General features: G+C 38.6%; 1 protein-coding gene across 4 annotated transcripts in view; it reads right to left on the bottom strand.

The window, feature by feature from the left end:
- The window catches only part of Nipbl (NIPBL cohesin loading factor), a 153,493-nt gene extending 129,622 nt beyond the window's left edge, over window positions 1-23,871 (bottom strand). For 3 of the 4 annotated variants that reach the window (XM_038321599.1, XM_038321601.1, XM_038321602.1), the window contains exon 1: window positions 23,566-23,871. The gene's annotated coding sequence lies outside the window, so the exon portion shown is untranslated. Of the gene's footprint in view, window positions 1-22,153; window positions 22,251-23,565 lie in introns of all 4 variants that reach the window. The other variant, XM_038321600.1, reaches the window with a different exon arrangement.
- Between the last annotated feature and the right edge of the window lie 2,397 nt (window positions 23,872-26,268).

Raw genomic sequence — 26,268 nt, 5'->3', positions numbered from 1 at the left:
AAATATTTTTTCTATTTTCTAAATCATAAAGAAACAGACTTCTGTTTAGATCATTATACATTCTATAAACAAAAAAGTGTTACTAATATAATTATCAACTAAGGAATCAAGTACCCTCCACTCTATCACGTTATTTAAAAAGGAAAAGAGTACTGAAAACAAGTTCTAATCCATTTACCTGATGATATAATCTAGGATGATGTTATCTGAGTCCTGGCAGGTTTTTCAACTCTGCACATATGGCAGTCAGTATATTCATAACAGGGCTGGAGATGTGCTTTGGGGTTAAGAACACTTTTTGCAGAGAACCTAAGTTCAGTTTCCAGTACACACATGATAGCTCACAACCATCTGTAATCCTGCTCCAGGGGATCTGACACCCTCTTCTGACCTCTGAGGGTACCAGGCACGCACACGCACACACACACACATACACACACACACACACACACACACACACACACACACACAGAGAGAGAGAGAGAGAGAGAGAGAGAGAGAGAGAGAGAGAGAGAGAGAGAGAGAGAGAGAGAGAGAGAGGGAGAGGGAGAGGGAGAGGGAGAGGGAGAGAGAGAGAGGGAGAGGGAGAGAGAAAGAGGAGAGAGAAAGAGGGAGGAGTAATCTATACATTTTTAAAAATAAATATTTGGTAACAGAGGAAAATACTTATTCATTCATTCTGGGTCAAAAATACAACGACAGTAACTAAGAAGGTAATTTACAGTAGAGATATTTCAAACAAGATCAATAATGAAATATGTAGTTGTTTATGAAAAAAGAAAGGAAAAACAGCTTGCTTGAAATTATTAAATACATAATCACAGAAAGGATGACTGACATTTAAAACTGAAAAAAAAATCAGGGGAGCCTCTTTCATAAGATTTAGAAAACAATGCTTTGGAGAAGTTCATTATCAATTATTTTAAAGCCACTGAAAATTCATTTTTAATAAATTTCACTGACTTATTTATCATCATTATTATGTATATATATGCAGGCAGGAACATGCATATCATGTAGAGTTCAGATGAAAACCACTGGGAGTTAGTTCTCATCCACCTTTAAATGGTTCCAAGCCAGTAGGCCTGCACAGAAAACCCAACTACATGCTTAGCTGCCCACCTTGTTGGCCCTCTAAAAATTCATTTTAATTGGACTGTGACACCCAAAGTCTTGGGAACTTCTTAAAGCTAAATTTTCTTCTAGAAACTTCAGAGCATTCAAACATTAAACAAAACCAAAATCAGTATGTAAGAATTCTACCAAATCGGAGATTACCAAGGAAAGGTATGGTACAGATAAAGCAAAATATGAAACTTCCATCACGATGCAATTAAAAAACCAGAACAGGGCAGTAGTTGTGCACACCTTTAATCCCAGCACTAGGGAGGCAGAGACGGGCAGATCTGAGTTCAAGGCCAGACTGGTCTACAAAGTGAGTTCTAGGACATCCAGGACTAAACAGAGAAACCCTGTCTCGAAAGACAAAAATAAAAACAAACAAAAAACCCACAACAATTATTCATCTTAATTATTCACTTAAGACAAATATATTATTATTTTTTAATTTTTTGGTTTTTTCAAGATAGAGCCTGCCTCTGTCTCTACTGCCTTTTAAGTGCTGGGATTAAAGGTATGTGTGCCACCACCGCCCTGCTATATTATTTTTATGCAAGAAAGACTTAAAGTATACAGTTGGCACATTCAACACAGAGAAAACAATTTGAGCTAACTCTTTTAACTTTTACATATTTCTTTCTTAATTCCCTAAAGCCACAACAGGGCTCTCCTAGAACTTCTTTCCCAAGTTGACTTCTCAAATCTTGAAATTCTGACTAATTCAACAGTTCTAAAACAATGGGCAAATCCTTTATCTAAAGATAAAAGAAATACAACAACGAGTTTTCTAAATAAACCAACTTTGGCATAAGCTCCTTAAAGGTAATAGAGAAGCAGTAATAGTATAGCAACTAACAAGTTTAAGACTAGATTTTAGAATCTGAAAAAATTAGCTTCAAATTCCTCCTCTTGCTGTAAGCCATACATTTAGCAAATTGCTAACATCCTAAGCTCCCATTTCTTCATCATTAAAGTAAAAATTGTATTCCTGAGTTTTTTTAAGAGTATTAAATATGAGAATGAATAACATGTAAAATACAGTTGACAAATAGAAAAGGCATGAATTACCCCACCAGCTGCTTTCTCTATTGCAAAAGTAAAGGTCAGTGATAAGAGGAACAATACCATGGAAAATGGAAACAAAAACTTGCTCTCAGACTTAAAGTAAGAATTTTTCATTTTATTTAATCCTTGATCAATAGAACATATTATAGGCTAGGCAGAGTTTTACTCTTTATTTCCCTAACTGCTAGTCAGCTGGACATCTTTTTTGGATGTGTATGTCATTTAGTTACTTACCTATTCCTGCAACCAACACTTGAGGTAGCTTATTACAGACAACAAAGACTGTTTTAATACTGGAGTTCTGTGTTATATTGAAGTAACAGCAAATGAACATGTTGACCTAACTGAGTGGCTACGATTTTTTCCACTCTTCATGTGCATAAGTCTGTTCAGGTTCCAAAGGAATAGAACTGGGCAAACAAGAAAACTGTCTCATAACTACTGCTGGCAGGCAGAGAAGTACAACACATTTCTAACTGGAAAAAAAGCTGAAAGAAATTCAGGCTTAAAAGAAGGAAAGCCACTCCCCCCCCCCCCCCCCCCCGCCGCTTCTCACAGATGGGAGACTCCCATAGTAATGATGGCACTCTTCCTCCAGACAGATCCAATAACAAAGCTGTAACCAAATCACAGCTGCATATTTTGTAAAAATTGATTTGACCTTAAAATTCCTATAAATATAAAAAACATCCATAAGGATAGACACAATCCATAAGGATAAACCAAAGTAATAAAACTAAATTCGAAATAAATTCTTAGATATATTTTCAATTGGGCCTTCAGGAATGTTAGAAAACTACTCCACCAATAAGCCATGCTCCAACCCTGATAGTGTTTTATGAATTTCTTAAAAAGTCAATTGCACTTTTATTTATTGTATTTGTGTTTGGGCATATGTGTGTCATAACATATGTCTGTAGGTCAGAAAAGAACTTGTAGGGGTTAGCTCGCTCTTTCCACTATGTGGGTCTTGGGGATGGAACTCAGGTCATTAGGCATGGTGTCAGGCAACTTACTCCCAAAACCACCTGTTACACTGGCACTTATTTATTTTTGTTATGTTTTTATAAAATAAGGTCTCATCACGTGGCTAAGTATGGCCTGAAACTTGCAGTTCTTCTATCTCAGACTCTCAAGTACTGGAATTAAAGATATTCACCAGCAAGCTTCTCTTTGAAATTTTCTGGACAAGGGTGCAAAAACTGTCATTTAGAAGACACAAAGAATCTTTTAACAAATCATGATGGACAAAGACAGTACATGTAGAAGTACATGAAGTTAGGTCTATTTCATACTATCTGATAATAAAATAAAATAAAATAAAAATGAACCAGAGACTTAAATGTAAGAGCCAGAACAGGGGTGACTCTTCATGTCTAGGTTTACCCAGTGCTTTCTTAGATATGGCATCCCAAACACAAGCAATCAAAGGGGGGGGGGGGCAATAAAAGCAAATAGAATGTGAGAAACACTTCACATATGTGAGAAGACTTGTCCTGAATTTTTTTAACCCTGTAATACTAAAGCCAATTTAAAAATGGGCAAAGTCAGATAACAAGAAGTACCAGGAAGGCTGGTGAGATGGCTCAGTAGGTAAAGGCAATTGCAGTCAAGCCTGATTGATGACCTGAGTTTGATTCCTGGAACCCACATGATAAAAAGACAGGATTAGCTTCTGCAAGCTGTTTTCTATGGCACACAAAATGACTAAATGTAAAAAAAGAAAAAAAATTTAAGTGCTAGCAAGAATGTAAGGAAATTAGAATCCTAACAGAAATGTTTTTAAAATGGTACAATACTGGAAAACAGCCTGATAGTTTCTCAAAGCACTAAACTCTTTTTATTGTTATTGTACAATCTAAAAACTCTATTTCTATATATGTACCCAGGGAAACTGAGGTGTACATATACAAATATATTCATAAATGTGCACATGAATTTCATACCAAATTATTTATATTATCCAGAAAGCAAAAAATGACACAAATGTTCATTTTGTCTAAGTGACGATCTCTAAGTAAAATGTGGCATATCTATACTATACAATACTATTAAGTCACAAAAAGGAATGAAACCTTGAAGCAGGGGAGATGGCTCAGTGGGAAGAGTACTTGCAAGCATGAACTGGAGTTCAAATCCATGGCACTCATGTGAAAATCTGAGTTTTATCGGGGACAAAAGCCGGAGGACTGCTGACTGCAAGCCAACCTAGCTCCAAATTCCATGAGAGATCCTGTCTCAAGAGAATACGTCAGAGTGATTGAGCGGGACACTCGATATTCTTCTCTGGCCTATGCATGAGAGTAAGGGCTTAGGCACCCAGACCCACAGTCATATATATATACACACACAATCATACAAATAAAAAGGAATGCAGCCCTGACATTCTGTAAGACAGATGATAAATAAAAGAAGCCAGACTGAAAGGCCACTTGTACTTCCAATTATAAACAACAGAGGTAGATTTGGGGGTTGCCAAGGATTGGGACAAGGGGAAATCAGGATGACTGCTAATGGGCATGCAATTTCTTTGGGGGTGCTGAAAATGCTCTCGAACTAGAATCATGATGGGTGCCCAGCTTGTGAATACATTCTTCTCCCTAATCTGTGGTTTCATTTTTCTCAGTTTTGGTTACATGTGGTCAACTGAATGATTAAATGGACAAGTGTACAATAATTTGCATGCTTTAAATTCTGTGTTATTATTCTAAGTGTACCATCCTACTCTGTCTCCCTATCCCACCAAGAATATAAGCCATTCTTTTGCCCCATGTATCCATGCTGTATATACTACATTCTAAATGACAACATTACTTACTTAGAAACTGTCTTGGCTATCAGATCAACTGTGAGATAACTCAGTTTGTTTGTGTTCAAATTAACATTTTACTCAACAATGGCCTCAAAATACAAGACTAAAGATGCTAACAATTTAGGCACACAAAAAAGACACCATATTAGAGCTTCTTTTAACAAACAGCTCTTATGCCAGGTGGTGCTGGTAGACACCTTAAATCCCAGCACTCGGGAGGCAGAGGTAGGCATTCTCTGAGGCCAGCCTGGAGTAGGGAGTGAGTCCCAGAGTTCCAGGACAGTCAGGGCCAGACAGAGAAACCCTGTCTTGAAAAACAAAACAAACAAACAAACTCATCAACCTCCCAAAACAAAACAAAAACCACACACACCCCCAAAAGAAGGAAGGAAGGAAGGAAGGAAGGAAGGAAGGAAGGAAGGAAGGAAGGAAGGAAGGAAGGAAGGTCTTAGGTAGGTGTAGTGGTGCACACCTTTAATCCCAGCACTCAGGAGCAACCTTTGTGAGGGAGCTCAGCCTGATCTACTAAAACAACAACAAAAACAGAAAGAGAAATAACTTTATCATCACAAGAGTGAAATAGATGATATTTTGAAAGAGACCACATTTGCATAACCTTTATCACAGGTGGTTATAAATATTTTGTTTAGCTAATGGCTTATCGTGCCTCATTTAGAAACTGAACATTATCACATATGGGAAAAAACAACATCTATAGAATTCAGTACTCTCTGTGGTTTTAGACTGGGGTTCTTGAAACACACACACTTGCTAGGAGTCTGATTCAGATAAAACACTTTTACCAAGAACTATAGCCCTCATACACTATACTGAGAAGGCAAGACAAATAAGATGACAATAAAATTAATCTTACCTTGATGTATGATTTTTGTTTTAAAAATGAGACTGGTTGGGAAACGTGCATGCAGTATAAGCATGAGGACCTGAGTTCAACTTCCAAAATCCATGTAAAAACCAGTTGTGACTGATGGTACAATGTAGCCCAAAACTGAGATGGAGAGGCAGAAATGGGTCGATCCCAAAGGCTTGGCTAGCCGATCTAGCCAAAATGGGTGTCTGTCTAGGTTTGATTAGAGACACTGACTTAAGACCCTGACTCAAAAAATAAGGTGGAAAGAAATAGAAGATATCCAAAGTCAATCTCTTGCCTTCACACGTGCACGCACAGGTGAGGAAACATTAGTACACACACATCAATACACCACTATCAACCAAATGTGAGAAGTCAACACACAATTTATTTAACTAGGGGACAAAAAGATCACATGAGTTGGGAAAGAAGGAAAAGGAGAAAGTTTTGTGTTGGTGGACGGGAGAGGAGTAGATGACTATGATATGTCACCTTTCCTAGTAATGAATAAATAAACCCATAAAGTCAGGATAGGAAGAAGGAAGGACTTGGATAAATGGGAAAAACAGGATGTAAATGTTTTAATTAAAAATTGTAAGCCACAAACTTACAAAATGAATTATCAAGTATAGTCCATTTCTGAGATTACTGAAAATACATATGTGAGAATATAGAACCACCTTGGGAGGCACAGTTGTATTAGACACGAGTTAAAAATCAAACCTTATAGAAGTAGTTGTTACTTGGGAATACTCCATCTATAATAGCTAAGCTGTGTTGCAAAGAGTACTTACACATTACTAGAGTAACTTAAGTTGATTTAATTACTTAGTTTTAAGATAAAGCCTCACTGTTTAGCCTCAGTTGGCCTAGGACTCACTTTATTGACTAGGATGGTCTTGAACTCTCAAGAGATCTGCCTATCTCCATCTCCAGAGTACAGGGATTAAAGGCACATAGGATTGTGCCTGGAAAATTTAATCAATTCTCATCAAATACTTTCTAATAATCCATTAAAGTGTCATGAATTAGCACATTTGTTTTAAGGTATGTGCAACAATATATTTTCAAGCAATATTCATAAAGTTTGCTGCCAACTGAGCAAAAGAACCAATACTTGCTAAGAAATTAGTCTATGTATAAGGCATGCTTCTATGCACTCAGGGTACTTTTGCACAGTGTATACCTATTATGTGAGATACACCTGAATATTTAGAATATTCTTTTAAAATATAAGACACTTTAAGAACATATCAATCAGTTCCAGTTCTTAAAATTCTGTTCTGCACACACCTGCTTGTTTTAACATTCTGTTATTTTTTTTCACAAGTTTCCCCCCAATTGCACTTATTTCTGCTACTCTCATTTCTCCCTCAATCATATGACCTAAGTCTATCAAGTAATTCCCTCTCCATTTTTCAAAAGTAAACACACCTCTCCCTTCTATCACTAGCTTCTCATATGATTCCTTTTCCTTTCATACTTCTCAGGTGAGTTTTATAAAATCAAATAAGGTGCCACATGGGGCTGGAGAGATGGCTCAATTGTTAGGAACACTTGTAGCTCTGCAGAGGTCCTATGTTCAGTTCCCAGCACCTATACAGATGGCACACAACACTTCCAGGGGATCTGACACTCTCTTCTGGCCTCTGCAGGCACCTGTACACATATGGTCCATATTCAGACAAGCAGGTACATGCACATACATAAAAATAAAAATGCATTTAAAAACATTAAAGGAGCCATTTTAAAACCATGTTAAAATCAACTCCTCAATTATTTCCAATGAATCAGTTTGATTGTTTTATAATTATTCCTGTATTTAACACTTTTGAAAAGCTACTGGCATTTTAATTATAATTATAAAGATAATTCCCTTGTAGTGGTTTGAATAATAATGGCCTCCAAAGGCTCATATATTTGAATGCTTGTTTAGTCATTAGGAAGTGGCGCTATTTGAGAAGGATTATAATGTGTGGCCTTGTTGGAGTAGATGTGCCTATGCTGGAGGAAGAGCGTCACTTGAGGTTTCAAAAGCCATGTCAGGCCCTGTCTCTCTCTGCCTACAAATCAGGATGTAGCTCTCAGGTACTGCTCCAGCATCTGCCTGCTGCCATGCTCCCCACTATGATGGTAATGAACTAAGTCTCTGAAAATGTAGGCAAGTCCCCAATTAAATGCTTTCTTTTGTAAAAGCTGCTGTCTTACGGTGTATCTTCACAGAAATAGAAAAGTGATTAAGACACCCCTTATGAAAAGCAGCAGTTTTCACTACAGTATCTCTTATATGTATGATTTAGTAAAAATTGAATGTCCAGTTTTGAGATTATGCTAGGTAAACAAATATACCAGTGATGCCCTAAAAGTGTGCTACCATGCTAAGTGCATGGCAATACAGTGGGAAATTAAGCATTAGGAAAATATGATACTATTATCTTTTTATAATTTAAACCATACTGGATAAAAAAATAGAAATGTAAGTACAGCCTACCATAATGCTTTTAACATTATATGAAGACTGGAAAGATCTTCCAGGTCAGCATAAAAATTAATTTTCAAATAGTCATTCATATCCACATTTGGCCAAGCCATTAAAATTTTCAAAATCCATTCCCTCCAGAATATGTAAAGTGATACACACTTTGATAAACTACATTTTTTATTCACAGACAGTCAAAACTGATTGAACTTATATCTCAAACTCCAAGGTCCACATGTATGAAACTTGGAAATTATGAAGGCATATTAACTGCCTTTATTCTCCATTACCCACTCTTCCTACACACGATCACTGAATGACTTAACACCTGTATGAGCGTCCTTCTCTACATTCTCAGTATCTTAACTGAACATTCATCATTCTCATTAGTCTCCATGACATCCTTTCTTCTCACTACTAATCAAGATTTAAAGAATAAAAACTGTAACTGGTGACCTAATAACTTCTCAATCCCTGTTATCTTAAATGCAAAACACACTATTCATAGCAATATGTGTGTACACGTGGTGTGTGGGGAGCACTTCACCCACGCAGACACAAGTGGAAGGCTGAGGTTCCTCTATCAGGCTCCACCTTTTTTTGAGGCAGGTTTCTCATTAAACCTGGAGCTTGTTGATTCAGCTAAACCGGTTGGTCAGTGAGCTGCCAGGGTCAGGACCCACCTGCTCCTACCCTCAGTGATGAGGTAATAGGTGCACACCATTGTTCTAACTTTAAAGTCTATGTGGAGAATGTGAACTTAGGCCGTCACGCTAGCGCAACAGGCACTCTACCCACTGAGTCCCAGGTCATACACGTTTCTCCACAATCTGTGTCCTGCCCTTTTGGTGGCTTTACATCTTTCTGTCACCACTTTTCCAAGCCTGTGTCATCCATAATTTCCAAAATTTAACTATTGCTTCAGGCTCACAAGTCTGACTAAAGCCTATGGATTACATGCCATCTCTCCTGGAAAGGCTTTCCTGACTTACTTCCTACAACACTACCAGTCTCTCCCTCCCTCCCCTGCCCCATGTTCCTACTGTACTTTCTCTGTTCATCCTTATCACGGTGCCACAGCAGCTACACAAAGATTATTGCCCATCTATCTATAAGCTTTATTAGACTCTAAGATCTTGGAGGGTAGGTAGGGTGAAGCCCTTTAGTTCACCATTTCCAATGCCTACATTTTCCGAGTTGAGAAAAGAAAACACACCTAATATTTGATGACCAGAAGAATGAAAACTAGATCAAAGTCATGCACATATCACAATAAAGGTTCTGTACTTCAAAAATTAAGACCAAGTAACATAGCTTGGTAAGATCACCAAGTCTGGCCACCTAAATTAAAGATCTGGGACCCACAGACTGAGAGAATGAACTCATATGAGGTGGTCACACACACGCCATAGTACATGTTCCCAAACACATACATGTCCATGTATACACTAAATAAAGGTATAATTTTGAAATTAAAAATAAAAATACTAAGTAACAGGTCTTATCTAGAAATTGATTTTTGTGTCCATTACGTTACAATTCTGAATTTAGGCAAATAAAAGATTACCCCTTAAAAATCAACTACATTCTTACCAATTAGCACTTTTATTTTTGAATCTAACTCTTTCAATTTGTCTTGCTTTAATAGCCCACTGACTCCTGAAGCCTGTGACAACTTTCAGAAGACATGAGCTTGGGTTAGTAACTGGCACACGTGCTGCTCGGCCAGTAACTAGAATAGACCTTACACAAATTTCACTGCATATGGTTTGAAAAGCCACAAATTTTACAATCAAAAATTTAATACTGAAAACAGACACAATATTGGGGGGAGATAAAAGTTTAAGTGACCTAAGAATAATCTTAATAGAATCAGAGCATTCTTCATGAACAATAAAACTAATTTTCTCAATAAATCAAGACGTCAAGGAAAATAGATTATGGCAGGGCAAACTATTTATTGGAACTACATATACAGAGCCATAAAAATGTTCAAACCTCTTAACTTTATGTTTACTGGATTCTACTCTATAATGAATAAAAGCCTGAAAATGGGACTCATCCCAATCCCAAATTGTACAGATAAAGATGCTCTCTGCTTCAACATTTATAAAGAAAAAAGTAAAAGCAAATAAAATATCCAATAGTAGAATGAAAAGTTATGGCTCACCTATAACAAATTAATAGGCAACATCTGAAATACTATGTATGAATAAAACATAAAAACTAAGAAAGTATATGTTCTTAAAAAGCAATGTATGTATCTTTATACTATACAAATATATGTTACATGTCCTACTATTAAAATAATTTAGTAGGAAAATAAAATTTTAATCTATAAAGTTCCATATTTTCAAAATAGCATAAGGAATTCTCAAATTTCTTCTAAAATGAAAAGTCAAACACCTTGAGAAATCGTCAATGTTAATATTTTTGGAAAAGTTAAAATTGAGCAGCAAACTTATAATTGAGCCTCATCTGACATACCAGAACACTATACACAGTCCTGGCTTGTAAGAAAACTCAGGGAAGGGAAGAGTTTCTGAACTATTACAAATATTTTATTAAAAACATGAAAATACCTTTAGATTAAAACTATCAAGTTCATTTAAAGCATATGATTACAGTAGAGATCCAGGCATTGAAGCTCACCCTAGAGAAGCCATGCATTTATTAGGACTGAGCCATCTGAAATGCCAGTTTGGGACTACTACATCTGAAGACAGAGGGCAGTACAAGGAACAAACACTAGGAACCATGAGTAACTAGGTAAAATTTAAAGCTACAAGAAATACTTCCTTTCACCACCAATACCGTCCAGTTCCAAATATGCACAGATGGATTATGTAGATCATTTAGGCTGAAGCCTATCAATTTGTCTTTTAAAGATGCATATTGGAATAAACCAATAAAAAATGGGATGAGAATTCACAAAAAATATGAATTGCTAATAAACACTTTAAAGTGTTGTATAACATTAGAGAAATAGAAGCTAAAACTTACTTTAAGGTTACGTCTCACCCCAGTCAGAATGGCCAGAATCAAGAAATAAATTTGTGAGTCATCAATATATAGGTAGTGTATAATAAATCTTGTGAACCAAGGTTGAAGGACTATCCTGGGAATAACAATATTTAAAGAGGTAGGCAGAGGACAAACTCGTGTGTGTGTGTGTGTGTGTGTGTGTGTGTGTGTGTGTATCCGTGTACCTGCTCATGAATGTGTGTATACATGGGCATAGACATGCACAATGAAGCCAGAGTTCGAAGATGGGTATCTTCTTCAGTAGCTTTCCACTTTACATTTGAGATAGGGTCTCTCACTAACCTTGAACTGACTGAGTTTACTGAACTGGCTAGCCAGTGAGCTCCAGCCTTCCCAGTGCTGAAATTACAGACAAATGTGATTGGTCAAGTTTCTCAAGCTTGAACGACAAGCACTTTACTGATCGAGCCATCTTCTCAGTCTCAAGAACTCTTTAGCCAAAAATTCCTAAAGTGTGTGGAGTAGAGGCATAAACCTACAATTTTATCAACCAGGGAGCCTGTAACAGGTACATCTGAGTTCAAGATCAGCCTGAACTACACAGTCAGTCAGCCTGTCTGTTTGTCTCTCTCTCTCTCTCTCTCTCTCTCTCTCTCTCTCTCTCTCTCTCTCTCTCTCTCTCTCTCATACACACACATCTAAAATTGGGAGGGCAGAAGCTAGAGACATGGCTCAGCAGTTAAGAGCACTTGCTGTTTTTGTAGAGGATCTGAGTTTGGTTCCCAGCACTCACATTTGAAGGCTCACAACTGCCTATAACTCCAACTCCTCTTCTGGCCTCTGTGAAAACTGCACACACAGGTACATATCCACACAATACACATAAACAGAAATAAATATTTTTTCTTTAAATAGAGGAGAAAGACACACACACACACACACACACACACACACACACACACACACACAAGATTCCTAAACCTCAAAGTGGAACCTATTTCAAAACTAGAGTTGGGATGGGGAGGTCAAATAAAATAAGCAAAGAACAACTTGAACAACTTGTATTATTATCTGCCTCCATTTTTCAGTAAACAACACGATTTCTCCAACTTTAGTCTTTACAGGAAGACTATAGATTTTCCTCACTGTCATATATGCTTTATTTTTAGCATCCATTTAAACTTAAATAAAATGTAAGCTATCAGTGTGGTGGGTAGTGCCTGTAAGCCCAGCACTTGGGAAGTGAGGCAGGAGGATTGCTTCAGTTTGAGGTCAGCATGGGTTACACACTGAAGTCCTAGTCAGCCAGAACATCACAGTTAACTAACAACCCTGTCTCAAAACAAACCAATTTGTTTTGATGGCTAAACAAAGAGATGGCTCAGGGGTTAAGAGCACCAGCTGTTCTTGTAGAGGACCTGGGTTTGATTCCCAGTAACCACATGGCAGCTCACAACTTCACGTCACTTCAGTTACAGGATATCTAGTGTCCTCTTCAGGACTCTACTTGCACCAGGCATGCACACAGTACACATACATGCAAGCAAACATTTACAAAATAAATACATAAATATGTCTTTTAAAAACAAAACAGTAAATTCAATTTTAGTTTATTACCACATCATCCCTAATTTCTTGTTCTAAAATCCACATGCTAAAAGTTTCAAATACAGAACGTTAATTATTTCCCCTATGATGAGAAAGAGTAATGTCTACTTCACCTATTTGGTAAAGTATTTGATCTAACAGCATGTACTAATATATGCCATTTAATAATAATGCCAATTATACTAGATTTGAGGAGGTAATGGGTAAATACTGTAAAACTACATTTAACAATAAAGCCATAAGCTCTGAGAAAACTATGCACACTGTTTCAAGTATTAGTTTTTGATAATACTTTCATAAGAAAACCATCAAAGAGTACATTAAACCTAACTTCAAAATTCACTCACCAATAAACTATTGACACACAGAAACATGAATGAATCCCAAAAGCCTTTTGCTAAGTGAAAGAAACAAGACATGTAATGTTTTATGTACCATATGATTTCATTAATATGATATTCTAGAAAAGGTCAAAGCTATAAGAACAAAATCAGACATACTGCTAAGGACTGGGATAGAGTTAGGAAACTATACACAAAAGGACACACGGATACTTTTAAGAGAATAAAAAATACTTTGCCCATGGTAGTAGTAGGTGACAAGATTTAATTAATGTTCCACCAAAACTCACCTAACTGAACTGGACCCAGCAATGACTTTTATGGCATAAATTATTTCAGTAAATCTACCTTAATTTTTAATGCAGCTATCAAATAATCATTTCAGTTGAGAAGCATTTTTTATTCAGTAATGCATTTCTCATCACAACCTAATAAGCATTACAAATAATATCTGAGTTAGCAAAGAAAACTTTGTAAGTATGTTAAGATTAAAACAAAGTAATAACTACTTTCTTATAATAAAACCTACTAAAGTACTTCCACTATGTAGTCCAAAGGACTTGAACTAAAGGGGGGGGGGGATGTTTTTTATACTATACAGTCCTGAGAGCTGAAAAAGGAATTCTATCATTCTATATTATTCATGTAGTACTCGGGATGCATGGAAATAAAAAGTTCTTATCCAAGAGGCAAGAAGGCACAAGTACATACCGGCAGTCAAGAAAACAGTATTTTGAAACTGACTGAAATAAAACTTGCCACTGCTACTCATAGATTTAGAAACAGATCTTTAATAACGATACATGGCAAGAGCTGTATCTCAGTAGTTTAGTGCTGAAAGGGGAAAGGAAAGGAAAGGAAAGGAAAGGAAAGGAAAGGAAAGGAAAGGAAAGGAAAGGAAAGGAAAGGAAGAGGAAGTGAAAAAGAAAGTGGAGAGGGCATGGAATGAAAGATGCAGCTCAATTTCAGCTAAACAATTCAACAAAATTTTACCAAATGTCTAAGCAGGAAGGATAGCAGCATATGGTGAAAGGACACAGAAACAAATTATTCTCTCTACAGGTATGTTATAAGCTGTACAAATGCTGTGAGACGGAATAAATGATCAAGGGAATGTTTTCACGAAATGCTTTACTTTTCACAAAAGAACACTCACTGACTTAACATTTTGAAAAGCAAAGCATATGTAGACAAGTAGGAACACAAACATTTCCATGGGTAATGCGCTGACTCTCTACCACCTATATTCCACATGCTATGCAGACATTTCACTCAGACAGAGAATAAAAGGTCGTATATGGCTTTCAGGATAACCTGAGCAGAGGCTGTGGGATGCTGCATCTCTAGATCTCTGCTCAAGAAGGAAAAAGAACAGCAGCTTTCAGGCTTATTACATTTCAACTTTCAATCTCAAGTTGACTTCTAAAGGATAAGAAAAGCCCTGGAAAAAATGTACTTTGTATCATATTTTTAAAAGAACAGAACTACGCCTAATTTAACCCATGTAAAATTTCAATTTGTCCATTAGCAAGGAAAAGCTGAACTCCATATACATAGCCTATACCTAGACGATCAATTTCTTTAGTTGAAACTGGCAAACCATAATACTACCAGATAAAGGGCAAGTCAAAAATGTTTTCAGTAGCTCCTTGCAACTCCATAAGAAGTCAGAGACCTAAATAGGGTGCTGTGAAGAATTTAGCAACCAAAACTGAATTCAAAGCCACATGCGGATGACACCGGAGGATTTTCTTGCAGTGCTCACCTGTGTCATTGACTCAGAATGCAGCACACACTTTTTGCACTGTGCGTGTCATCACACCACATTGTTCCAGAATAACATATTCTAAAAGCTGCAGTGTTTTGAGTACATATTAAGTATAGAAAAATAATGGTTTGACCATAAAAAACAAGGACTTCTAATACTTTCAGACCATATTTCTCAGTTTGTATGTACCAAATTAGTTTTTCTTTGGATTGTATCTTAAAAATTTCTATTTGAGTTGCTACCTTGAGTTTTGTAACCAGTCATTATACGATTTTTGTCATTGAAAGAAGGACAAATTTCCAACAAGTGACCCTATCCATACTATTACCATTCTGTACTACATATTTACGTAAGGTGGTGCTCTTGGTGTGTATGGTTATCAAAATACTGATCAACTCTTTAAAAAGCTGAAGAGGTTTGTGTGTGGTGATATACTGCTTTAATAGCAGCACTCAGGAGGCAGAGGCAGACAGAGACAGGCAGAGCTCATTGAGTTTTAGGTCAGCCCGGTCTACATAATAAATCCCAGGTCAGCCAGAAATACATAGCGAGACCTTGTCTTTAGAATAAAAACAAAACAAAAAATACAAAACTGAAGACATTACATCCTGTATATCAAATATTCAAGGATGAGTTAATCCCTTCTGTAAAAAAAAAAAAAAAAAAAAAAAAAGAATGATATACATCACTTTAGCATGCAAATTTGCTTTAGTCTTTAATGGGTGGGAAAATAGTATATATCCCAAAGAATTGTTTAAAAATAAATTTTGTTTTGTTTTGTTATTATTTTTTAAGTTACTTATTTTCTGTGTGTAGGTATTTGCCTGCATTTATGTCTGTGCACCACATGCTTGCAGTGCCCACACAGGCCAAAAGAGGGTGTTAGACCACCTGGGACTAGAGTTACAGATGGGATATATAAGCATGTAAATCAAATATTTACTGATAATAAATTGTAAACATTGGGGCTGGAGAGATGGCTCAGCAGTTCAGAGCACACTGGCTGCTCTTCCAGAGGTTGTTGGCTGCCATATATGTGCTGGGAATCGAATCCAAGACCTCTGGAAGAGCAGCCAGTGTGCTCTGAACTGCTGAGCCATCTCTCCAGCCCCAATGTTTACAATTTATTATCAGTAAATATTTGATTTACATGCTTATATATCCCAGGGTTACATAGTAATTTCTTGTGGAAAAAGTTTTAAGAAGCCCAGCTTTAAAATTCTTAAAGGGTTTCAAAGTAGCAGTGTGGAATAACTTTGTGATATATTTCCTTGTTATAATTAATTTCAAGGGCATTTTTTTTGTTTTGAAAATAACAAATACCATAAACATGAACAATAAAGCTTAAGATTTTAAGATAAACCACGTCCTGACTTTTAGTACCACTTTAGAAATAGTTAGATTTAAAGTATCTGGAAGAATACAATTTTTTTTAAGTAACAGTCACATACAAACAAGTATGCATTTCACCTGTTTAAGACAACATGATTCTTTGGAATGGAGAAGATAAATAACCTAACTATAACAGTATCAAAAAGGAATCCAGTATTTCAAATTTTCTCACAGTTTTGGTATTTCTCAAAAGAGGTAAAAATAGATAAATTTTTTAATAGATTAACTTCTGCATATTTTAAGTGCTTCTTTTCTGATAAAAGACAAACATAAACAAAAGGTAACTTTAGAGTTTAATGTATCCATGTTAAACGATGCTTGATACAAGTTAGCAAAACATTTGGAAAAATTTTGATACTTATTATTTTCCTAGAATAATTAAAAACTGCAACAAAGTCATGAAAATAAAATAGCTGACATTTTCTAGAGCTATTCTACACATATATTTTAATTATATGGTTTACATATTTAAAATCAATACCCTATTTAAATACATATGTATATATACAGGTGTGCATAATGCATAGTAAAAAGGTATTTTAAAGACTATAATCTAGTAACAAGTAAGCTATAGCTTATCAAAACTTAACTCTTCTCTTTTGAGGAGGCTAGGGATATAGATTAGTGATAAAAGCACATGCTGAGTATGACGGGGCCCTGGATCAGAACCCAAACAGTACACACACAAATTATTTTGAGGCTTTCTTTATAAGCTACACAAGAAACAAATAGTCTACTATATAACCAAGCCCACTCTTTTCATTAAAAATTATAGTATACATTTTCAGGCTCAAGAGATGGCTCAGTGGTTAAGAGCACTACCTAGCTCTTCCACTAAACCCAGGTTCAAGTCCCAGCACCCATGTAACTAACAGCCTGCAACAGGCTGTAACTTCAATTTCAGGGGGTGCAGTAACTTCTTCTATGGAAACCAGAAATGCACATGATGCATAGACATGCATGCAGACAAAGCATCCATACACATAAACAACTGTAAACTTTGAAGAAGCAAGATGGAAGAATGCAACAAATAGAAGTGTTTTAGAATTAAACATATTTGGCTTGCAATCTCCTTAACGCTTGCCACTAGAACAAGTTTTTTAAACATAATAAGTTTGTTTCCATGTTTGTAAAACAAGAATCCTACAGCTTTACTGAATAACTGGATAGTTTTAAAATGATACACAGTATCAGGAATGCTTTTTCTACTTTTCACACTTCATCCTGTGACCTTGAGCTAGGCACTTAATCATCCTATAAATTAGTTTTATAATATGTCAACTTTAGGGAACTGAGACAATGTAAAGATTCCAGAAGAGTTTTCTGGCACACGAAAACCATTCAATATTTCTACCAGGTGTGATAGAGCAAACCTATGATCTCAGCACTTGTGGGAAGAGGCAAGAGGATCCAAGCCAGTCTGGTGTACACAGTACATTCTAGTTCAGCCAAGTGTACACAGTGAGACCCTTCCTCCTCTTCTCTCTCTCTCTCTCTCTCTCTCTCTCTCTCTCTCTCTCTCTCTCTCTCTCTCTCTCTCTCTCTCTCTCTCTCTCTCTCTCTCTCTCTCTGTCTCTCTCTCACACACACACACCAACAAAAAACCAGAACAAAACCAAGTACCACAAATCAAAAGGTATAACACCTGACTGAAAAAGATTAATTTTATTTCCTTCCTGTATTTAACTCAAATCCACCTCCTGAAAATAAAAAGTCATCATAATGATTTTTTTAATAGCCTACTTCAATGCTGGGTGTGGTGGTACACGCCTATATTCTAGAACTGGAGAGGCAGAAGCAGGAAAATCAGCTTGGTCTATACAGGGAATCCAAGGCAGACTATATAGTGAAAACACTGTCTTGACAGGAAAGTGAAAAAAAATAAAAAGGACTAAAAATGGGGGAACATAAAAAAAGAGAATTTGGTGTTTCAAATGCTTTTCTGAGTAGTCGAAAAAGGGTTCCCCCTGGCTATAGTGGTGCACACCTTAACCCCAGTACTCAGAGATAGAGGCAGGTGGATCTTTGAGAGGCCCGAGCTTCCTAATGAGACTATGCTTACAACAAAGCAAGACAAACAAAGCAAAATTCCCACAAACCTATATAATGGCAACAGCTTTGGAACAAGTACACAATCAAGTGGGCGATTTTGAAAGGATCGACATTTGACAACTACATAAATGCTGGTATTTTTTTAAAAAGTTAGTCATATTAATGTATAGATTTATCTTCTATACTACAGTTAGTTGGTCATTTACATTTTTAAGAATGAAGTAACTCTAATGCTATTTTTTTCCCTTTCTGAAAATAGATACTATGACAATTCCAACCCAATATAGAAAAAACTTAAGTAAAAAATACACAGACCACTTAACAAAATTAAAAGCTAGTTAAAGCCCAATTTCAAAAATAGCATGTGTACAGGACACAAATTCTATTCCATCTTCCTAGCCTGATGTACATACTTTATTGAACTGCATAGCTTGTGAATGTTGAGTCAACTAGAAATCAAAGAAATACATGATTTTTACAAACTAAAGATGTAGAACCTTAAATTTCAGAAAACAAATGTATGTCAAGGCAATTATTTGTTAACTATATAGCTATGCCAATCTCCTACAGGTTCCTAACTTCAGTTTCTTTAAGTTGTGAATAATTGCTTCTTCTTTACGTACTTTTTAGAATTAAACAATATTATGGGGGACACACTTAACACAATTCCTGACAAATAATAGGCAATCAAAAATCTTATAGGAAAATTTTTAGTTGGCAATACGCTTGTTATTAAATAACCTTTCTAAATATCACTTTGGGCCTAAAAAGAATAATGCAATCTCATAAAACTCAACTCATTAAAATTAACCCTAGATTTTTACCCAAACAAAATTACACATACTACAAATATCTAAAATCACTTTTATTAATTAATTTCCTTAGAGAAAATATTCTAATCATACAAAATATGCTTTAAAATGGGAATGATGGCTTTAAGAAGAAAAAAAAAGGGTTTTTAAAGTGCGAAAATCAAGTAAACACTAAAACTCCGCTATAGTCATTTTTAAAAATAAAACGCAAACAACTCAGGAAATGTTACATATCGTTTAAAATCCATAACAGGTGCATGAGAAAATAAAATCAGCAGTTTAAACACACACCAATGTATGTCAAAGTAGTATGTTCACACCAAAAAAAAAAAAAAAATACAACCAGCAGGAAAAACAGATACCATCTCTTTTAAAATTAAGAAGGGGGGATTATCTTGAACATGGATAATTCAAAAAAGTAAAAAAAAGATATAGTATTGCCACTATGAAATATGTGACTCGAAGACCAGAGCTCAGACATGTCTTAGAAAAACATAATCTAATAAAAAGTATTAATAGGAAATTCCTTTAACTCACTCATTATGTGTGTGTGTGTGTATATATATATATATAAATCACTTGGTCTCCATGTGAAGTTTTCTATTAAAAAATAATCACACCAGTCATTTTTCTCAGATGAACATAAGAATATCTGTAAATGAATTCAGGTCAGATTGAAAAATTCTAAAAACACAAAATATTATTACAAAAGATAACTATTGGAAATAGTATATTTTAAAATTATCTCTAGAGTTTTTAAGAGCATAAATTACCATCAAAACAAACTTAGTATGCTTAGAATATTAAAATAAGCATTTTCAAGCTTAATAATTAATTAGGCTTCTTTAAAAGTACCTAGTTAGTACCTTGATAAACAGAAACTACATTTCTCTCAAAGGAATTTACCTCCAGATCCCCCAATAACTCAACAGAAAAGTGAAATATTAGTCTAAAATTTTTAGAAGTATTTTCAAATTATGCTTTTCTTAATAAGCAAGAGAGATAAATAACACTATATAAAACTCAAAGTTAGTCTTTACTTAATTTTGTTATGTCTTATTCTGAGAAAGTAAAAGTATAATAGGCTATGTCAAAATCTAATACAGACATGTCAGATGTTTCTATGACAGTCTGATGACAGATTAGTATAAAAATTAAATAAGAAATTCATTTAGAAAGCCTTAAAAGTATACTTTTGAGTTCAGTAGTATGGCTGAAATAAAAAAGCTTTCGCACATCAATTGGTATAGCTCTGCTCATGTTTTAAAATCTTAATAACAATCACTATGCAGAACCAAAACTGTTTACTACCATAGTAAAAATCTTCATTTTCATCCCTGCTGAAAGCCTTAATCTTTCTTCAAATACACTACCCTTTTTCTTCTAAAATGTAGGCAGCAGTAAAATAATTTCTAGCACAGGTTCAAAAGTACATTCAAATATCTTCAGTAAACAAATGGGATGAGTGACCTTAAAAAGCACCCCAAACACTTCTTAAAATGCTAAGAGTAATTACGTATTTAATTTTAACTTTGGTTTACTACATTTTCATTATTTACATTACAGTTGTTTTTCTTTCCAAGTTATTGGTAACTGCATACTCAAAAATGGAAAGCCATGGAGTTGATACTAGTATCAACTAGGATACTAGGAACACATCGGTACAATAAGAATATTTCTCCAAATACTGTAACCAGAATGATAAAATTACTGGAATGTTTGGTGGTTGTTATCTTTTCACTGAATTAAACAGAGAAAGGGGAGCACAAGATTTGTCATTGGTGAAAATCTTAACCAATGCAGGTGACTTCCAATAGACTACCCATAATCCTTCATGAAACGTAAATTGTTATCTCTGACTAAATTACCCAGAATAGAAAGTTCAAGAATTAAATTTTCTCCTTTAAAAACAATCTATATCTGAGCCAAACAAAAGTATTTCCAAGTAACTTTAAAGAAGTGTTTACGAGCTCTAACGAAAGCATCACTAACTGAACATTACTTACAAATTATAAAAGAGTAGAACTGGGATATTGAAGAGAAGAACGGACTAGCTGTAATCTAACTGCAAAGACTTAAGAAAAAATTGTCAATCACACTGATATCTAGTAGACTGATTCAAACATCTGCATAAGGCTCCTTGGAACTTATAAAACTAAATAAAGTTGTCCCTGTTTATGAAAACTGAGCAAGAAGTACTCTTTTCCCCATTATCTTCCATGGAATAGGTTCATTTCTTGACACACCGTTCCTTTTTAATCAAAAGTTGAAAAGATAATCACAGGGCCTTTCAAAAATTTTTAATGACGCCTTTGCCCAACCCTTTACATGCCCCCGCCCCCAAACACCAAACCCTCTGTTTTCTCATGCCGGGAAGTCTTCCTCATTTAGGCATTCCCTCCTGGCACACCCCCTACCAGCACCCCTCCTCACCCCCGTAGGCCAGAGGCCCCGTAGCAAACAGAGTCGAACAGGAGCAGGCAGCACAAAGACAGGAATGGGAGATTAGTGGGAGGGAGGGAGGCTGGGATTGGGGCTCAGCAGGAGCTTCAGGCTTTTTAAAATTCAAACTGCTCCCCGACCAATACAAATCACGGACACGCTACTGACTACTACACGGATTTATAGCATTAAAAACATGCCTAGTACGTGACAGCTATATTAACTTCACTCTTTTTAACATTTATCCATACGTTTGCAGGAAGTGGGGAGCAATTTTATAAAGCAGAATGTTAAACTCAAAAGTAACCCGCAGAAAAGTTACTTATACCATCAACAGAGATAAAAACTTAAGACACAAAACACTTAAAGCAATATTTAACTATTACTATTACAACAAGGAACGTTACCGAAGTGCTGCTTCCTTTTAACAAATGAGTTTTCCTTCAGCGAGTAAGAAACAAAATAGCAAACGGGACATTTCTTTTTCGGTGCAATCTGTAAAGCCTGACGATTAAAAAAAAAAAAAAGGTATTTCCATCTCACGCCAACTTCCATTACCGAAGCTGCCACAAACAAGCACCCAACATTTGCCTTCCTCGTGAACTAGAGCTTGTTAAGGTACAGAACTGGTATTTGTCTCCAGCATTTACAGATACATTTGACCTATTAAAATGACACCTCGCTCATTACACAGTCAAACATCATGGTACAAACAGCCAATGACAATCCTGGGACCTCACGAAGATCTGCTCTGACAAGAAAGGATGGCACCTTCTACTTGTGTGTATGTGTGTGTTTTAAAACCTCCCAAAGAATTTAAGAGTAACTTAACTTCTATCCTTTGAAAGGAAATAGGTTTCATCCTTATCTCGGCCTAAGCTCAGAACGTTTCCAATTCTTTGTAAACCTGCACACGCTTAGGCTAGGAAGTACCTGGGGGTTTCATGTACAGTCATGTAAAATTATCCTTACATAACACACACAAATCCAAAGTGGCAGAGTATACCTGTCAAGTACTTTACACTTAGCTCTGAATATAAAGTCCATGTGCAACACACACTGTCAAACAACAGAAAAGCTCCCGGGCGAGGAGGTGCCGCGTCTACTACGCTATGGCTTTCTATATTAAATATACATGCGGACGGTTTAATCCTTCTACAAAGAAAACGAGGCTTTATTAACTTTCCAACCTCCACACAAGTTTGGCAGAGCATTCCCACCGGAGCCGGGTCTGAGTATTTACATTTGTTTCACTAACTGAAACTACTTCCTCCCTTCATGGGGTCACAGGGGGAAGAAGGGGGGTTGTTTGTTTCACTGGGACGTTCCCCACTCCCGGACCGGGAAAGTTGTAAATATGGGGACGATCGGGGCACATTGGCCGATAGTTGTATTGTTTCCGCCTCCTCACTAGCTCCGGCTCCTCTCCCGGGCGAGGCCTGTCACCGACTAGCCGTCGCTCCGCTCAGCCCGGAGCTCTCCTAATCCCCGAGCTCAAGTAGATTCCGCTGGCCCGCGGCCTGCACTCTCCGCCGGGCCTACGCCTCCCCGGCCGCCCGGCAGGAGCCCCCGCTTCCCCGTCACCCAAGCCGGCCGGGCGAGAGGGGGGAACCAACCCGCCGCCACCCAGGGTGCCCGCCGCCGGGAGAAGGAGCGAACTCTCGACTCGCCCCGTGGAAGAGACCTGGGGCCGCTGAGGAAACGGCGGGGAGGGGAAGAGAGGAGGAGAAACGCTGAGGACCTGGCGCCGGCGCCTCCGCCGCCGCCACCGCCGCCACTGCCGCCGGAGCCGCCGCCGAAATAAAGAGCAGGAATTTACCTGGGCGAATCGGCGTCTGAATCCGAGCGGAGGCCGAGGCCGCTGTGGCGAGAGACTATAATCCGGGCCGGGAGGGGGGGTAGCTACGGCTCCTCTTCCGTCTCCTCAGTGCAGGGAACATGTAGAGCCGGGGGGAGACCAGCCGAGAAGACAAATCGCTGCTTCTTCTTCCTCCTCCTCCTTCTCCCACATAGAAACACTCACAAACACCCGAGCAGGGGCCCGAGCTACCGGGGGGGCATCGCCGCGGGCCCGGGAACCAATCCTCCTGTCGGTGGGGGCGTCCCTCCCTGCGGCTGGCTGGTGTCGGGTGAGTCGGTACCGACGGAGGGAGGGGGGGGAGGGCGGGCGGGGGGGAAGGAGCCCTGTGTGTGTGTCTCTCTCTCTCGTTCCGTCTCTCCCTCTCAGAACAAAATGCCGACCGGAAGTGCAGCTGCAGGAATGACTCCCTCCGCCGGCGCCAAACACTAACAACCACCCCCTCTTCCCCACTCCACTTCCGCCACCGCCGCCGCCGCCGCAGCCGCCGTCGCCGCCAGTCAGGCTCGCAGCTCTGCCTCCGTGGAACCGGTTCCCGCGGACCCGGGGGCTCGGAGGCGGCGACGGTGACGACGGCGCTTCTTCTCGGCGTCCTTGTCCCGCCCTGGACGGCCGCCGCCGGGTGGTGTCGCTCCTGCGGGGCGGCGTAGCTCGGGGGCCCGGCTCTCCCCGGTTTGAGCGCTCCTGGAGGCGACAGCAGCCGGGCGCTGGGCCGGTGCGGTGGCCGGGCAGCCGGGCGCGCTCGCTTGTCTCGGGCGCTCCGGGCCTCATAGGCCGCGGACGGCGGCGAGCGGAGGTCGCCCTGCGCACCCTGCCTCGGCGGCCATCAGCCCCGGGGAAGCTGAGCTCGGGCGGCCGGCCGGCCGGTGGATGCCGACGGTGCACCTTGTAAACGGTGTCCCTCGGCCGTGATGGATGGATCGCACGCCTCCCGTCCTTGGAGCGGCCGGACTCTATCAGTCTGTGTTATTTCTGCGGAGGACACAATGCTCGGAGGGGAAGGCTCCCAGCCTGGCTGAGTTTGGAATCGTGATCGTGATGCATTAATTTCTGGAAATACACGGGCGCTGATGGATTTGCTTTTTTTTTTTTTTTTTTTTTTTTTTTTTTTTGACGGTGGTTTGATTCATCCCTGATAGTCGGGCAAAGGCCTGTAGGCGACGCTGTGCGAGCGAGGAGCCGGGCGCTCCGGCGCGGCGGTCTAGGTGTGGGTGGAGCCGAGGCCGTCCGGACGCGGGGCACCGGAACCCGGGGACCGGCGCACTTCAGACGACGTTTTCCTCTTTATGTTTGAAACTCAGGCACTGGACAAGGCTGGAGTACAAAATGTGAATAGACACACAGTACCGGGCCTGTCTGTAGTGTCTTATTGTAAGACAAGAGGGAATTCCATCGCTACACAGCTTTCTCTATTTTTTTTTTAAAGGGGGCTGTTCTTCAGGTTAAAGGTACCAGTAGGTAAGCGGATTCTACTCAGGAGGAAACATACTATTTTTTTTTTAAATGAATTAAGTTGTCAACTTCAAATTTTATCCGTATGTGTACAGATGTGCTAGAAGTATGTGGGGCAGCTCACCTACAGGTTTTTCTGTCCTTTAGAAGTCGCTGGGGGCGAGGTATTAAGATTTTGTCTTTACTGCCCTCCTGACCCTGTGGAGTAAGTCAGGGGCTAACGAGTCAAGCAAGGAACGGGGAAGAAAGGAACGCGATTGGCATCCTAGCAAATAGAACTATGCTCGCCATGCTGCTGCTGTCTTTCCCCAGAGCGTCCGTTGAAGTTGTCTCCGTCTTCAGGGTTTCGCTCGGGTGCCACCTGGTGCCTCCACCGCTCCTGTTTACCTTTCAGGTTGGCGGCTTCCTTCTCATTCTGTCATCTGGGCTTTCAGTCTTGCCTTACTCTTTGCCCAGTAGTCCGGCAGCTTGAGGAGATGAAGTTTAGCTTTCCTTCGCTGGTGTTATGTATGCATCGCGCTGTGGATGCCTCTGGCACCCTCCTCCCTTATTTCTGAACTCTACCCTTTAATATGAGCTTATATATACCTAAAAGAACAGATGGTGAAAACAAGAATAAAATATAGACGGAACGGAGGTAAGTTTATTAGAGGTCATGAAAAGATCTCTTCTGGACATTCGAAAGCTCATAAAGGTGATGATTGCTTTTACTTTTCTCTAGATTATATGACAGAGGCCAGTGCACTTGTTGATCAAATGACCTTTTCCATAGTGAGCTGATTCATTGTGCTCTCATGAGTCACAAAACTTCATTCTTCTTTTTTCTTTTTTTTTTTTTTTTGGTTTTCGAGACAGGGTTTCTCTGTAGCTTTTTTTTTTTTTTTTTTTTTTTTTTTTTTGAGCCTGTCCTGGAACTAGCTCTTGTAGACCAGGCTGGCCTCGAACTCACAGAGATCCGCCTGCCTCTGCCTCCCGAGTGCTGGGATTAAAGGCGTGCGCCACCACCGCCCGGCTAAAACTTCATTCTTAATCCTGTTTGCCCTCCTTCTTGCAAAATCCACGCTGTTGTGACTGAACCGAAGTCTAAGAATTTTTTGGGCTCAGCTCAAACACAGCACTACTAGGAAAGCTCGTTCAGCAAGTATTTATTGGACACACAATGTGTGGCACTGTGATTCAAAAGGTGCACGTTTCAAAGGCTGCCAGGTTCTG

The sequence above is a fragment of the Arvicola amphibius genome, chromosome 3 (assembly GCF_903992535.2).
Source record: "Arvicola amphibius chromosome 3, mArvAmp1.2, whole genome shotgun sequence".
NCBI classification, from domain to species: Eukaryota; Metazoa; Chordata; class Mammalia; order Rodentia; family Cricetidae; genus Arvicola; species Arvicola amphibius.
Note: the sequence above shows the minus strand (reverse complement) of the source record. Positions and strands in the feature narration are given on the sequence as shown.